This window comes from Mustela putorius, unplaced genomic scaffold (genome assembly GCF_011764305.1).
Source record: "Mustela putorius furo isolate JIRA1106 unplaced genomic scaffold, ASM1176430v1.1 tig00000592_pilon_pilon_pilon, whole genome shotgun sequence".
NCBI classification, from domain to species: domain Eukaryota; kingdom Metazoa; phylum Chordata; class Mammalia; order Carnivora; family Mustelidae; genus Mustela; species Mustela putorius.
The window spans coordinates 7,096,416-7,113,546 of NW_025421426.1; positions in this window are offsets into that span (position 1 = coordinate 7,096,416).

Sequence of the window (17,131 nt, forward strand, 5' to 3'; positions counted from 1 at the left end):
ACCTGGGTCAGTTCCTGCCTATCTCCTCCCCCCACCAGGTAAGGTCAAGGCTGGAATGCAGACCCTCTTCATAGTTGACTCCAACCTTATTTTTTTCCTATTTAAGGAAAAGTATGAACACAAAGATAACCAAACAGTTCTGTAAGGTTTGTCACAGAAAAGGCATTTTCTCATTCCCTTTGCACGGTAGGGTGGCTACTTTCAACTCTTTTAGCTTAATATTCTGGTATTTAAGTCTAAATAGCATGCTTTTGAAAAGCCTCCCTAGTTTTCAATGGCTAAGCAGGTGACCAAGGAGACATAACCGCTATGACATAACTTACTATTAGAAGGACACAGATTTAGCTGCAGGCACATCAGCAGCCACTTTATGTTCATGAGGCACATGCACCTAGTGATGTTAAATGGAAAAGGAGAAGACACCCATGTCCTACTGACAGCAAGGAACCTACTTACCAGGAGGACCAGGCCTATTCCCCAGGTCTTCTGTGGCTCCTAGTGTGGTGATCATCCACTTCATTACAGTGGAGCTGATGATAAGGGTCAAGTTTCCATCAAGTTAGCAAAATCTCCTAGCAACAGTAATAATAATAAAGACACTCTTGATCGTCTAGCCACCATCCATTGCCTTTCTTTTCTTCCCTGCAAACAGATCCCTGACTTTGTGTTGAGGAAGGAGGTAGTGATCTCAAGATCTCAGGGAAGCTAACCCATCTTCAATCCCAGAGGATCAACCTGTGCTATAACCACCATGGTACATCCTTTTCCATTTTGCCAATGATTGGCTCAGGAGTTGGCATGGGACTCTGTTCTGGGTAAAGATAAAATAGGTTGGGGGCTGCCCACCCTAAAAAAAATCTTTCTCCCTTCCAGGGTGGAAGATCTACATCTCGGCAGCCATCTTGTGACCATGAGGAAGTAGGCATGAGGAAGAAGAGCTAATATGCTGAGGAAGGTAGGACAGAAGTGTGGGAAGATCCTGAGTCCATAGTGATGTCACACTGCTGCCACACCAGCCCGAGAATCTCAGGGCTCCAGCTAGCTTGATATATATATATATATGACAAGAAACTGTCTTTAAAGCCTGAGACAGAGTTCATTGAGCACTCTAATTGCAGCCAAGGGCCTTCCCATGGATACACGTATCTTCCCATTCAGAGTGGGCTCTAACTGAGTCCCATTTCCTCCTAAGGAAAGCAGGAAACAGCACAACCACAACAAAGAGCCAGTCATTTTCTAGACCCTCAAATACAAGCATGAGATGAACCCAGTCTCTGATATCACAACCGAAAGCATAAGAGAAGAACACAAAATGGAGATATTCCTAATAGCTACTACCTGCATTGCCGGGTTCTTCATTGAGCACTGGACACGCGATGACTCACTTGACCCTGGATGGTCAAAGCTGGCCGGAAGTAGCCCCAGCCTCGCCAGACAGCAGTGTTCCTGTTCCCTGTGCATAACTGACCCCTGTGTGCCCTGTAGGTCTAGAGGTTGAACTTCCCGGGTGGCGTGGGGGGACGACCCCGGAAGTCAATGGTAGGCTGCAACCTGAGACCCTGACCCTTACTCATTTCTGGTGGAGTGTCCCGGCCTCTGCTGCGATGAGAAGAAAGTCCAGGAGCCCGGGATTATGGAGACTTGAACCAAACAGGCCAAACTGAACTCGCAAGTTCCAGCTCCTCTGCCCTTCGGGAGGGGGTCACATGTCTGTTGGCCTCACAGTGTGCGTGTGGCAAGAAAGGTTATAAATAAACCGTCTTCCTTCTCTCCCTTTCTTCTGCCCCCACCCTCTGAGTGTTCAGTGGGTGGTTTCTTCTCCCTTTGAAAGCCTTGCTTGGCCTGATGTGAATCCTAATTAAAGTCATGCACAGCGTGACTTTTAATTAGCCTAAGCAACCCCACGAAAGGCATCAATATTGAGCAGGATAATTGTGCCAAGTGACTTTCCCCCCTAGGATCAGCAGGATGCCCCAGCTGGTGGGAGGCCTGGCACCCATGCTGGGAGGGGCCATGAAGGGTTCAGGCTAGGCTCAGCCAATCATGGTTTTCATCTGGAGCTGCCTCTTGGCAGACAAGCAGCAATGACTTTTATCAGAGGGTTGCAGATTTATTTCATGTAAACTACATGGGATTAAAAATAAGGGCATGGCTAGGATTTTCTATCTTGGGGCAAATTAGCAGGGATAAAGGTGGAAGAAGGGGTATATACCCAAATCTGCTCTTTTGGCGGGGGGAGGGTTCTGAATCTAGATATAGAAGAGATACATAAATGGAAGATGAAATCATTTTTTCCAAACAAAATAATTAGGGCACAGTGATTTCTTAAAGCAGAAATGATATCACTCTTCTTCATTCCCCCAAAGGCATGGATTTTTCTGTGCCTTTGCCCATTAATCAACCAGAAACGTGACTTGGGGGAGGTGGAGTAACAGCTTTTTTTTTTTTTTTTTTTTTTTTTGCTCAGGAGAACTCATTAGGAATTCTGGAATACTGACATCATAATTTACTCCTAGTGCAGCCAGCTGCGAATTTCTCATACCCAAGGCTGGGGAATCCATTCGAAGCTGCAAACAGCTTTCCTGCAAAGCAACTGACTTGAAATGGACGGTTCTATAAGCAGGACACCAGGACCTCCGTTTAGGGGCCTAGACTCTAACAGCTCCCCAGATCCATGTCAATGTTGGCTTGAAGATGGCCCAACATATCAGAAGGGCAGGACTGGGAAACCCTATAGCTAGTGGGGAGCAGGAGATAACTTACATATGTCAGAAATCATAACGAAAGTCAGTGGGAAAATGGGATTCTTTCTGCCAAAAAGCATCTATTCATCAGATCCATATGCACATGTTGCTATTTTGCACATCTAGGTGTGGTTTGTTCTGAAACAAAAGTAAAAGAGTTGGGTTATTAACCCTCTTTCCCTTAAATTATTTAAGTGCCTCGCTCCCTTATTTTATGAAGTGACATTTTTAAGGAGAAAGGAGACAAGATGGATTATCCGATTTAACAAATGGATAATGAGCTCCAACAAAAGGGACACCTTGTTTAATGTGAATTTCAGAAGTGAGAAGGATAGGATAGATGTGTGTGCCAGGAACAGAGGGAGGGGTGGTCTCAAGGCCAACAGAAATCTGACAAGTTAGGTTGACAGTTTCTGCCCTCTCCAAATTCCCCAAGGTCAGGAAATGTCTCTGGGCTATGTTGATTCCAGCAACGGCCCACTCCTGTGTGCCCCATTCCAACCAGGAGCTTTGGTGATGGGCATGATATCCTTCCAAAAGGACACCCCTCCTGTGGGTCTCACCCACCCATGAGCAGAGACAACTTCTTTAGCACCTCGGCAACATCATCCCATCCACACACGCCCATGGTTGGCCGCCATGTTTTCTGAGATATGTGGTTGTGGCAGAGAAACAATGGCCTAACCTTGCTTCTCCTCTTTCACTCAGGCTCAGTCTGGTGTGGCAGGGAGACTCGTGGGTACTTGCAAGACGTCCAGCATCCGACTGCAGCCTCCATGCTCTCACCTTGATTCAGGTCCCCCTTGTCACCTCTCCTGGTTTGCTGGGACCAGCCATAACTGGGCTCCTTAATTCCATCCTTGTCTGTAGAAACTGACCTGTCCAAGGCTACAGTTTTCTAACTTTTTCATTTTAAAATGAAATTTGGTTGCCAAAAAATACATAAAAACGTATAACTTCATGAAATAATAAAACAAACATCCTTATATCCCGGACCAAGTCAAGAAATAATGCTTTGTTAGAAGCCTCTCCATGGCCGCAGGCCAGCCCCAGCCCTGCCCCTCCTCCAGAGTGGCCAACCCATCTGACGTGGTGAACATCTCTCTGTCCATGACCCTGGCATCACCAGCCAAGGTGCCTCCTCAGACCCAACAGCTGTTGTGACTGATTCCGTACATCTTGGTATGTCTTTAAAGTCCACAGTATATCCCTCGGTGCCTCGTTTCCCAAGAATTCCTCTCTGTCACAGTCCTGGGCTGTGGGACTGGCAGAGTTTCTCACAATCTGGGTTCTGGTAATTCCACATTTATGGTCAGTCAACGCCATCCCCACATTCTCTCCATCCTCCATATTTCTAGAAAAAATGGCAGCTGGATCCAGGAAGCTTGGTCAGAATTATGTCCGAAACTGGGGAGAAAAAAGTCCTGAATTATAAAGGAGGTCTTGGGGAACCGAGGGAGATATCATGGAAGGTTGGGCCATGTTGTTGTTCCCACCAGCCAAAGACCACTGGGAGTTTAGCTGAGGCCAGTCATGGTTCCATTTGTTTAGATTCTTGCAGCAGAGGAGATCCTCCACACAGTCCTCCTGTGTCTCAGTATGAGGGATAGAGAAGTGCTTCTGGAGGTCTTGGGCTTCTGCTGGGGGATTAAGGAGACAAGGTCAAGAGGTGTGAGACTTTGGTGGTTGAGTAACTTCAATAGTTTTATTCTGGAGGCAGGAAGATGAAGGCAGGGCTAGAGTTCTCAGTGGTAAAGAGGCAGCCATCACTCTTGCTAGCAGAGGAGGGGAACCATGTCTGTGCCCTATTTCTGCCTAGTTTCACGCATGGTCATGGTATGGCCTTTCCTGAATATATTTATATTCTGTGAGCATTGTTCCTGCTGATTTGGGAACATCATGACCTAACTGCCAGCTGCCAGCAGGGTTGTTTATCTCTTTCCCTGATCCCTTTCTGAGTTTAGCTGCAAACAGGACAGATTTTACTTTGTCAGAGTTCATATTGTGGAGGGCCTTGACTAATAGTGTGAGGAGGTTTATATCTAACTTGAAAGATAAGAACCAGCCACCAAAGACATTGGACGTTGGAGTGATAGAGTTAGAATTATACTTGAGGGGTAGGGTGTCAGTCTTTTGGGAGAGAGAAGATTGACCAAATGTGGTGTGTCTTTGTAGAGGCAAATATTATGATTGAAGTGACAGCCAGCGCCACGTAAGTCAAGGCACCGGCAATGAGCATGAAACAAAGATGACAGAGGCATTGGAGGGGAGAAAATGAGATAGGGTGTTGGGGGTGGAAGAAGAAAGTGTGGCAGGCACTGAAGTCCCCTAACCCAGGGAACAAATTTGGCAACAAATCCCTGATTGTTTTCTAGGAAAAATGGAAGAACTGTGGTTAGTCAAAACCAATCTTACTTCTTCCAAGCACCATGCCTGATACTTCCTGATGCTCCCTGCAGTCAGGGCTGCCCTTGGCCTCATTCTGGCCAAGGAGACCTGAGAGGTGTGTATTGGAGCTCCTAGGAAAGGTCTTATAAAAAGGACAAGTGCAAAGAAGATGCTCCATGATCTGTCCTTTTATTCCTTGTTCTCAGCACAAGTAGACTGTGTGATGCCCGAAGATGCCCTCCTCAATCTTTTGCTGAATACTCTTAGTTTTCACAAATCATGGTTTATTGGCATTGCTGTTAGCTGTGGCCCAAAGCATCCTAACTGACATCTGGGAGAGCCAAAGATGACTCAAATGTCTTGAGCCTGGGCGGCTGATCCATGGCTGAACAGAAGCAGGGGAGTCGGGGGGAGAAGTGAATTGGGGGTGGGTAGAAAGATGGTAATGCTGATTGAATCTTCTAGTTTGAACTGAAAGGGAATATCAAGGTCTGAGCACTGGAACAGAGGCTAGAAATTGAGAAGGAGGCTCCCAGTGCTGCTGCCATTTCTGGGAACCTGGTCATCAGCGAAACAGCCCACGAGGCATGATGGGTTCATTGCAGAGGAGGGAAGGGGATGTACGTAAGGGGGAGCAGACCCTCAGGCAGGGGTCCCGGGGGGTGGATCAGGAAGGACAGGTCTAGGTGGGGAGTCAGAGAAGGAATGCAGGAGAGTTGGGGGGAGCCGTTGACCCCTTGATCTCTTAAAATAGCCACTCTAACCATTTAACATGGGAGAAAGCTGCCCATTTTCTACCAAGAAAGGTGAAGCTGACCCCAGAGCCAGCTCTTGGTCCACTGCTTTCTTTTCCCTTTTCATTCTCAATGAGATGAGAAATCAATGAAGAGTTTTGAGCAGAGGACTCGCACGTCACTTGGACTGCTGTGACAGGGCAAGGAGGGTGGGGTGGGGATAGAGTTAATATCGATTGTATATTTACAGCCCCTTTTTTTCGGTCTATACAATAGGAAGCTCCACAAAGGTATCATGAGGGAAAGGGTCTAAAGTGAATTTGGAAAATTAAGTCATAAAAAATTTTTTTTGAAAAAAGAAATTATGGTATTAGCTCTACCAGGTACTCTCACACATCGAATTGTAGTAAGTGAAAGTGTGAGGCTGATTGGGAAAAGAACAGCAGAGCTCCATAGAAAGTTCCGGAAAAGACTGGCATCGATGTACGACTTTGCAATGTGACAAAGTTTGCATTTCCATTATTTGGAGGAAGATTATTCAATAAATGACATTCAAACCATTTCTGAAAGTGCCTAATGATCTAAATAAAAATATTAAATCCAAACCGTATCTCATTATGTACATCCAAATACACTCTGGATGCACGGATAAATTAAATGTAGAAAACTTCCATCTTGGAAGAAATAAGTGAATGTTTACATGATTTGGGGAGAATCTGTAAACGGGACAATAAATGCAGAAAATACAAACGAAAGATTTACTGAATGGGAAATGAAAACGAGACGTTTTCTTCCGCATCTCTCAAATTCATTTGTTTCTCAGGTCTGCGAACTTGGCCAAGATATCATTTCTTTTTTGTTTTTTTTTAAGATTTTATTTATTTACTTGACAGAGAGAAATCACAAGTAGATGGAGAGGCAGGCAGAGAGAGAGAGAGAGGGAAGCAGGCTCCCTGCCAAGCAGAGAGCCCGATACGGGACTCGATCCCAGGACCCTGAGATCATGACCTGAGCCGAAGGCAGTGGCTTAACCCACTGAGCCACCCAGGCGCCCCCAAGATATCATTTCTTGCCTCCATTCATTCATTCATTCATTCAGTTGCCGGTATGAGGAGTACAGTAGTTCTTCAGAAAGGACAAACTCCTGGCCCTCCAGAGCTTACACTGCAGCAGGCAGACAGACTATAAACAGAATAAATAGGTAACATCTATACTATGTTGGGCTGTGCTCGGTTTTCTGAAGCACGATGAAGGAAACAAATTATTTTGGGGAGGAGGAATGTTAGAAGAAGCACTCAAAGGGGCTTCTCTGAGAAGTGGACGTCTGGGCGCAGAGCTCTAGGAGGAAAGAGGGTGACCGTGAGGCTAAGAGCTAGGACCCTGAGCCAGATGTGCACCTGACCATGCTTTGGACCCTCTAAGAAGCCCGTGTGGGCGGGGAAAGGATTGCAAAAATGAAGACAGAGGAAATGTCCGCCCAGGGCTGGGGGCTGATCGAGTGAGTGCTTGTGTCTCCAGGGTCAGAGAACAAAATGGTCCTAGAACCACAGCTCAAAGGCAAGCCACGCGATTGCAGGCCTCCTTACGTGCTACCTGGCACAACTCTAGTCATCCGTCTCCACCCTCCTGCTGGAGGCTTGGGTCAACATGGGGAGGTGGGGCTCGACATCCCACGGTGACTGTGGGACTTATGCCCCAAGCTAGATTCTTGCTGAGCATGAGCAGGACACCATATCGATGATTCTAGGCGCACTGGGACTTGTAATGACCCCCCCAACACACACACACAATCAGACGCCACGTGTGCACAGTCTTGTACATCAGATCGAGGAAATGTCATCGTGGGCACAGATGACCATCTGTGGGCCAGTGATCCAAAGGGCTGGAACCCCGGCTTTCTCTCTGGACCTCAGTTTGCTCATTTGTCAAATGGTGGTGGCAATGACGATCCCTGCGTTTCAGGTTTCTTGAGAGATGCAGTAAGTGACGCACGACAAGCTCCTCAGGCTGACTGGGGTGTGCACGCGCTCTGCAAGGACGGGCTTCAGGGTCCTGGGTCCAGAGCAAGTCTGGAAGGTCTGAAACTGAAGGGTGGGCGGAGTTACGCTAAGAGAGACTGTTTCCTCAACTTTTCCACCTTCCTGAGGCCATCAGCCTCCAAGGAAGCCTGGTGGCCTCTTTTCTTCAAAGTCAGCAATATCAAGCTGTGTCCTCCTCCAGCCGCCATCTCTCTGGCTCCCCCTCTTCTCTCTCTTGTGTCTACTTAAAGGGACCCTTGTGATGATGACACTGGGCCCTCCCAGATAACCCTGTAGCTTCTCCCTCTTTTAGGGCCAGCTGATTAACAACTTAATTCCATCAGCAACTTCAATTTTCCTCTGCTGTGTAACCTAGCATATTCCGTTTGCAAGGATTAGGACACAGACATCGGGCAGGAGAACCATTATTCTTCCTATGACGGGGGTAACAAAAACTAAATTTCCTCCTCCCATTCCACAGAGGGGAGCACTGAGGCCCCAGGAGAGGCAGTGAACTGTCCAAGGCACTACCGCCAGTCAGTGCAGTGAGCAGACGCCTTCTGAATGTCCCCACTCCCAGGCCAGGGCTTCCCCGCGTAGAGAAAATTCCATGCGACACAATCTGCAACCAGGGTATTTGGGAAAAGATTTATGCACCACCACCGTGGGAAACACCTGCTGTGCCTCCTAAGCGGCCCAGCCTGGGGTCTTTCCTCTTGGTGACAGGAGGTGAAAGCAAACCCAGGGACAGTCAGTGACTTTCTCTGCTTCTGGAAGTCACTTCAAGTTCAACAGTAATAATTGTAGAAGCGCCCTTTCCAAATCGCAGATTCATTACAGAAAATATTTCAAAATAAATGTCCATTTTCCGCCCCTCGAATAGAAAATCGATACTGCCGTCGTGCTCAGGGCAGATGGCTGAGGCAGGAGTCGGTTTAGTCACACTCCCTCATCTCAAAGGTCACTCGGGAACCTTCATCACGAGAACACCCCCTCTCGCACCCGGGCTGGGGAGGGAGGAGGAGGCGGGTAATTTATACACGTAATTATCCTCATGGAGCGAACAGATGGGAGACTTTCTCCAGGGGACACAGTGTACAACGTCCCATTTCTCACCGGGGCAGCAGGGACAGTTCCAATTAACCAACTTCCCATGAACCGGCCCCCAGCAGAACTCAGGGGAGGGGAGAAGGAGAAAAATGTGCAATGTTTGCTTTCGCGTCTGGCGCAGCCTGGTGCCCACTTGAAAGCTCAATGGTCTCCCCACAGTTAGGAGCCACGTTCTCGAGTTCCTGCCCTCAGAGGCTCCCACAGGGGTCCCTCCTCTCCTCTGCCAGGAGGCCAGGGTCTCCAGAGGCACTGCTCCTGACCTGAGGGGCAGTGGGCGCTGTTGGGGGGAAGGGGATCAGACAGGCTGACAGGAGGGCCCTGGGACCCAGGCAGTGGGAGACAGCGTGCACCTGCACCGGAAACACACTGGGTTCCCATCCCTGCCAAGTGCCCTACCTAGCTTGGGCCCCTCATCACTACCCTCTAAGCCTCAGTTTCCCTGACCAACAAAGACATGCCATCCACATCGCCTGAGAGAGCTTGGGGGACTGGCCAAGAAGACACCCCTCGGGTATTTCATCCTATCCTTTTTCCTCTTCTTTTTCACTTTAGTGTCTCTGAATGGGGGTTGGGGGGGCAGCCCACTGACTTGGGGTAAGGAGGGAGGGATTTACAGTGGGGGTGCACGCTGAGCTGAGCTTGGAGAAAAGGCCGCAGCAGACACTGCTGGTTGCCTTCGAAATGTCCCCTGGTCCCTCCCACTCGTCAGTGCCCAGGGACTGCACCCAGCTGAGATACTCACTTTCCCAGACCTCTTTGCGGCTCTGGGGCCACGTGACCCCATTCTGGCCAATGAAACGTAAACAGAGTCTGCGTTCTCAGGACTGGCCTCTGGCTTCAGGAACTTGGGAGCCTTTGCAGCTCCTCCTCGCTCCTTCCTGCCTGGAGGAGAAGCCGCCCCTTGGGACTCCGAAGGCGATGAGCTGGTGGATGACAGCCAGCGCGCCGAGGTCACAAAGTGGAGAGACAGAGGCTGGCCCCTGGGCCGCGAGTGACTGATACACACTGGCTCTGCCCTGCCTGCCTCGGGGCTTCCTGGGCTGCGAGAAAAACGAACCCGTCTTCGTTTAAGTCCCTCTTGGTTGGGCTTCATGTGACTTGCAACTGAAACGAGTCCTAAATGATACAGATGGTTCATCAGGGTGGAAGTGAGGGATGCGACGGGCATTCGTGCCAGAGGAACAGCAGGAGCAAGGGAAGGGAAGCAGGGGAGCACGGCCTGTGCGGCGGCCACGGCTGCTGCTGCTTCTCCACCACCTGCGCCGCTCCAGGTGACCAGTCAGGGCGGCCTGATGGGAATCCTTCTGGAAGATTCCAGAGAATGATTTCAGAACTCTAACAAAACACCCGGGCATGGTCACCCTCTCCTGTCTCCCCTTTCAGACAGTCTTCACATCTGCAACTCTGGACAGCCAGCTCGTTGTCAAGAGGGGAGTCGGTCTGTGGACCAGGCTGACGTCCCCGAGATCCCAGAACAGAAAGTGGGAAAGACCCGATTCCTTCAGGCCGTCCCTGAGCCACCGTATTATGCATGTTTCGACGACCTGAACTCCCGTGTGAATAATAATTATCACTGAAGTCACCCTTGCTGAAGACAAGTGGAGTTGGGTCAACCAAAATCCTCTAAACTGATGCTCTGTGTTTGAAGGAAAAAAGATGCATCGATCAGCGTCCCTTAACGAGGCTGATAGCATCTGGTGGTTCTAAGTTACTGCAAGCACCACTTGCCATAGTAATCTAGAGTAGATCATAGCACTTGCTTCTGGGCAAGACTTTGCAGTCTTTGCTGGAGTCTGTGTCACTTGTCAGGCATCCAGCTTGATGCTAAGAACGTGGACCGTGGGCCAAACGGTCCAAGTTTGAATCCTGCTTCTGCCAACTTCTTGCTTTATGACCGTGAATGAGCCGTTCAAACTCTCCTTGCCTCACTCACCTTAACAGCGAGGTAACACTCCCAAACCCCTCAGGGGGTGGCCCTAAGGCTTACAGAACAGAAGTCACGAGAAGAACGGTCTCTGGCCCGTGGCAAGGGCTGCGTCAGAGTCAGCTGTCACTGTACTGACACACAGGCAAACAGCAGTGTTGATCCCAAATGCTTTTCTGCTGTTCCAGCGATAATAGTCCCATATCACAGATAAGGAAACCGAGGCACAGAGAACTAAAGGTATTTGCCAGGGGTTCGCACAAGTGGTAAATGGAGAAGCTGGGATTTGAGCCCAGGCCATGGGACCCCTGGGCCTGATCTCTGAACCACCGTGTTACTTTGGATCCTTTCCAAGGCGGTCAGACAGAAGGACGCAGAGAGCTGACCAGGTGGCTGTGATGCAGGCTGGGACCGTGAGTGTAGTCCAGCACCAGCAACAACGCCAGGCTTCTTCTCTGCCAAGCTCCTCACGGCTTTCCAGCTCCTGTCATTTCAGAGCATGGTTATAATTTCTCTGTTGCATTTTGAAGCCACTGGAAGGGTCAGCGGGCTCCCAGAGATGGAGGGAATCTAGCCAAATTACCACCATCTGGCACCTCCCAGGAAACAGCATATGCTGTGGGCCTCTGCATGAAGCATCCCTCCAAATGCCTGCAGAGGAGATCCTAAACGCCCCCCAGCCAAGCGCAGGTGGTCCCTGAGCCCCTGTAGAGGAGCACCAGCCCCCCACAGCTGACAGGCTCCCCCATGCCCTGGGTCTTCTGGAGCCTTCCCCAGCCAACAGCCCAAAGGGGACCAAGCTTGGAAGAAAGCACTCATTTTCTTCATCTGGCTGGAGCAGTGCTCCTCGGGCAGGAGGTATGGAAAAATAACTGACATGAGACCAGACTCACAAGCGTGGGGCAGGAATGTGGGGCCCAGCACGTCCAGGCACTGCACACGGGGCCAAGAACACAAAGGTAAATAAACCCTCATTCATGCCCTTAAGATGTTCACAGGGTAGAGAGAGAGTCAGCGAACAACGGAAAGGAGCTCTTGACCGAGTCCTCGCCGCAGGCCAGACACCTATTTTAAACATAAAGACATTGGGTCTCCACATCTGCTCCTCGAAGTGGGTCCTTTTATCATTGTCATTTCTCCCAGGAAACTGAGGCATACACAGAGAAGTTAGGTCACTTGCTCAAGGTCACACAGCTTATCAGTGGCTGGAGCCAAGTATGAGCCCAAGACATCTCAGAAGAAGCTTGAGATGTGCTCCAGATAGAGTTGGATGAGGGCGTCCTGGGGCCGCGAATGGGAAGCAATGAATTCTTCCTGCTGGGGAGGGGCTGCTCGAAGGGAGGAGGAATCATGAGAGGTGGACAGACGGACTTCCAGATGAGGGTAATGATGATGAGAATAATAGTAGCCAACACTTACTGGGTGCTTACTAAGCAACTCTGCTGGGTTTACTCAGTGGCTCCACACAACACACTTAAGAGGGTCACCAACCTTAGGCAAGGTTATAGATGTGACAGTCGAGGCACAGAGAGGCTGGATGACTTGCCTCATCTCAGGTGAATGGGGAGAGGCAGAGCCAGGATTTGAACCCAGGGAACTTGGCCTCAGTACCTGCGACCTCACCACTAGACCAAAGCGACAGGGGAGATGGTCGAGGGACAGGAAGCTCTCCGGGCAAAGGAGGGGAGGTAGGATGGTGCTTGGCCTGGTTAGGGAATGGGTCACTGTGCCCGGCATAGTGAGGGGGCAGACTGTGTGTGAAGGGACACGAGGGGAAAGGGGGTGTTAAGAAGGCCCTGAACTTGCTCTTAGAAGGGATGAGGTCTCAGCTGAACTTGGCTGAGCTATGTCAACAGTTTCTCTGCATCGGGGTCACGTCGAGCATTCGGTGGGGATTGAGTGCCAGTTGTGGCTGTGGCAAACATGTGACCCTGTCACTGAGACTCAGCGTTCTCTTCTGTGAAATGGGCACATCACAGCTTATAGTAACATAAAAACTCCAGTGCACAGAATAGTGTAAGGGAGTGAGAAGCGAGGAATCCATGCTGGTATAGCCTTGGAGCACAAAGGGTGAGATGGGGCACCAGACATGAAGCTGTAGAGGGACGTGGGGGGCAGGATGTGCAGGGAAACAATGAGAACCATACAGATGGGAGAGTGCTGTGCTTGCCATCAGGCAGCCTTCTTAACTGCAACCGACAAACCCCACTGTGGTTTATGCAAAACTAAAACTAAAACTGATTAAAAGATAGCAGGCAGCATAGAGACTTTTCCGAAGAATCAGAAAATCAAGATCAGAAAATACACAGCCAACAAGCTGTATCTGACTTCCGGGCACAGGAAACCAGAAAGTGCTCCGTGCTTCTCCAGAAGGACCAGACGCCTCCACGGCCTTGTTTAACAAAATCTCCATTCTCTTCCCTTCCAGATCACCTTCTCAAACGAGAGGATCTGATTGGAGAAATCAAAGTCACGTGACTGCCCCTGCAGCAAGGGAGGCTGGGAGGATCCATCTGGAGAGGTGGGAACTGCATTATGGGAAACTCTCCAAACACAGGGTAGGCATTCAGAAGGTGATGGGCATCCTCAAAAATTCTCAAATGCCCTTCTGTGGTCTTGTAGTGAGATTTCTCCTGAAGGAGCCTCAAGGTCAGGATTTTAGAAGGACAGGACTGGAGACCTGGGAGATCCCTGGGAATCAGCAAGAAGGAACAGGGACATAATTGTGGGCAGTGGTGGCCATGATGCCGAAAAAGGACAGACCTAAGAAATATTTAAGAGGGAGAATCCGTGGGACTTGAAAACAAAGAGTTATAACCATCAGGGGAGGGGGATGCCTGGGTGGCTCAGTTGTTAAGAATTGGCCTACTGCACAGGTCATGATCCCAGGGTCCTGGGATAGAGTCCTGCACTAGGTTCCCTGCTTGGCGGGAACCCTGCTTCTCCCTCTCCCCTTCCCCCTGCTTGTCCTCTCTGTGTCAAATAAATGAATAAAATCTGTAAATAAATAGATAGATAGATAGATATCAGGGGGACACAAATGGAGCTTAAGGGATCACCAACCCTTGAGGGCATTGCAAAAACCTCTGCAGGGAAGGATACAAAGTGTCAGGGTGGCTGACTTCAGGCCAGGAAGTTGGGGTGAGAAGCAGGCGGGGTGCAGGGGAGGGCTCTAACGGTTCTACTCGCTGTGCATCGGTCTCTTTGAACCCTCTGCAACAGGGTTGTGCTCCTCAGCCATCATTCTTTTACCCGCTCAGATATTGCTTTTCCAGGAAATACTAGCACAGACGCTCAGCAGGGATGGGCACCAAGATCCTCGAGGGAGCCAAGATCGGTGGTTCGTTCACCCTTTAATCCCAGGGTCCTGGTATAAGGGCAGACCCACCCCGGGCACTCAGTGACCATTCGTCATGGAATGACCATGTCTCTTGGAGCTTGGACTCCAAGAAGGTCACTTCTATTGGAAAGAAATAAGAAACAAGAAAAAAGTTCTATATTCCCAGCCCTCCTTTTAGGCAACACTGTTCCTGAAAGAAGGAGCAACCTTCTCTATATTCATCAGTGATGTTTTATTACGTCTTCCCAGTGAATTGGCCTCAGGATCGGGGGTGAGGTAGAGCCACAGACAAGGCCCTATCTTCACTAGCTTTGACCACATTTTCAACCCACTGAAATATTTAAGATTTGGCAGTAAAAAGAAAGTGCACAAGGGGAGGGAGAGAGAAAAGCGTTCATAGTCTGGCTCCATTCTTTACCGGCGGTGGGACCCAAGGCAAGTTTCTTTCACAGCTGGGTCCTGGTTCCATGCTTTGGAAAACAAAAGAGGGGATCCCCGAAGCAATGTCTGGCCTGGGGGTTAAGTGAGGTGATCCACTTGCACACTTAGCAGAGACCCTAACACAGTAAGCACACTATGTTAACACTTGTTAGTGCAAACTTTTCATTACCTGGGCCAAGTTGGTCATGCCTCTCGGATTTCGTGCCTACTGTTCCCCTTCACCTGAAAAGTGAAGAGTCCTTGTGACCCTTCCAGGTGTGTAGCTCCTTCTCAACACAGGTTTTGGCTCCAATGTCACCTGCTCCGACCACACAAACTAAAATACCACCCCCCCCCTCCAATGGAGTGTCTGTCTAATTTCTTCCAAGGACTTACCACCCTCAGAAAATACCATCTTTACTTTCATCACTTATTTATCATCTATCTTCCCACAGGAGGGCTGTCATGGCATGAGGGGAGGGGCTGTGACGGGTGGTCCCACTGCGTGATCCCAAGCTGGGGACAGTGCCTGGCCCAGAGTGCGCAAACCATTCGCATCTGGGGAAGGATGGGCACAGTCTAGACTCGATTCTTTCCTGCCCTGTGCTGCCTGGGGTCTGGTCTTCACTTCATTCTCCTGAAGGGCATTGGTGCAGTGGAGGGGACGTCTCTGGGTTCTTCTTTCTACTCATCCCATTTTAGCTACTGTAGATGTTTACCTGCAGAGACTGGAAACAAGACTAAACACAGGAAAAGTTGATTTCTCTCTCTCTCTCTCACCTGTGTAACAGGGAAGCTCCCTGCTGCAAAGCGGTCAGGACCCAGGCTCCTTTGTCTCCTGGTTCCCCCACCCATAGGGCATCAGCCTCACCCACATGGCCCCAATGGCCCCCTGTCCCATCTGGACTCCACACAAGGAAGGAACACATCAAAAGGCTCCAGAAGGAAATTATACCCACCACTTCTGCTCAGTCTGGTTGGCCAGAGACTGGTCCCCGGGACACACTGACACCAAGGAAGCTGGGAAAGGGAGTCCCCACTCTGCACAGCCAGGAAGCCAGTGAGAAGGAGGGACCGCTGTCACTGTGGTGCAGAAGGGGACGAGAGAGGATGGCCACCCTCTCTGACCCATGTCCCCCCCCTTCCCTGGGGCATCTGTCAAATCAATGCCCTGTGAGAGAGGAAAGGCAAGAATGGGCTGAGGAGGGGCGGCCAGGGGTCTGCCCCACTTGGGAGGAGTGGGGGTGGTTCGAGCTGCCCCTTTGGGCCTCTCCCTGCCCTCTCTTGCTCTCGCTGAGAGGGCTGTACGGGAGTTTCTTCTATTGATAGGGTCGAAGTAGAACTCATCGCCCTTCACCCAAGTCTGCCAAAGGCCCTTGCATGCCCCAGCCCCGGCCGTCTGGCTCTGCTTCTCCATCCCTGATGCTTCTCCACTCTTCTGGGTCCCGCCCCCTGGCACGGACAGACCCTCAGCAGCTCTCTGCAGCCAGCTCTGGGCTGTTCTGCCAGACGCCAACCTCTCGGCCAGAGAGAGGACAAGGCAGCCCCTCAGGCTCCCTGGGACGGAGTGGGCTGTTGGTCAGCGTGCGTGTGGACAGGCAACCATGTCATAGTGTATCTGAGGACAGCTTCTGGGGGCAGGGCCACGTTGCAGAGGGATCTGTCCATGGGTGTTCTGCCCCCTCAGCCTTCAGCTGCACATTCTGTCTGAGCCCAGGCACTTGTTGTCAATGGGTCAATGGGCCAATGGGTCTGAGGAGGAAGGAGACCATGGAACAGGCGTGGATATCTTTCCCCGCCCCGCATGCACCCTCCATTTGTGGGAGTGGCAGTCAGCTTCTCCCCTGGAGAACCACCCACCATTCCCCCATTCTTAGCCCCTGTAGTTGGCATTGGGCTGACCCCCACCCCTGACTCCACAGGCAAACACAAGACCAAGGTATGCCCAGTCAGAGAGTTCCATTCTCCTGGACATGCTGTGAATTAAAGCCAGTCACAGGGACCAGGTCAGACCAATGAGAGTTTGGGCTGAGAGGTTTGCCAGAAGCCTTCAAGCTTCCTCTTATTTTTCTGGGGTTGCTGACCTGTAAGATGTAACCTGAGGTTGCGGAGGCCATTTCTGCCATTAGGAAAGAAAAGGCTTCCTACAAACTGAGCCAAAAAAGATGAAAGAAGGGCAGAAAGAGGGAATGCAAAAGGCAGACTCCCCAGTCCAGCCGTACCTGAACTCCACCTATCCTTAGATGCTTTCATCACAAGACTCTTTGTTGTCTTACACCACTTAGAAATAGATTCTTGTCACCTGAAACTGAGAGCTTTCTGCTTATGGCTTTTCTTCCTGGATCCGTAGAGTAACCCAGAGGATGTGGGGCGAAGCTGGGGTTCCCATCAGTGTGGACGTCTGCTGTGGGTTCCACCTAGTGGGTCACCTGCCCTTTTATACCCCCTCCCCC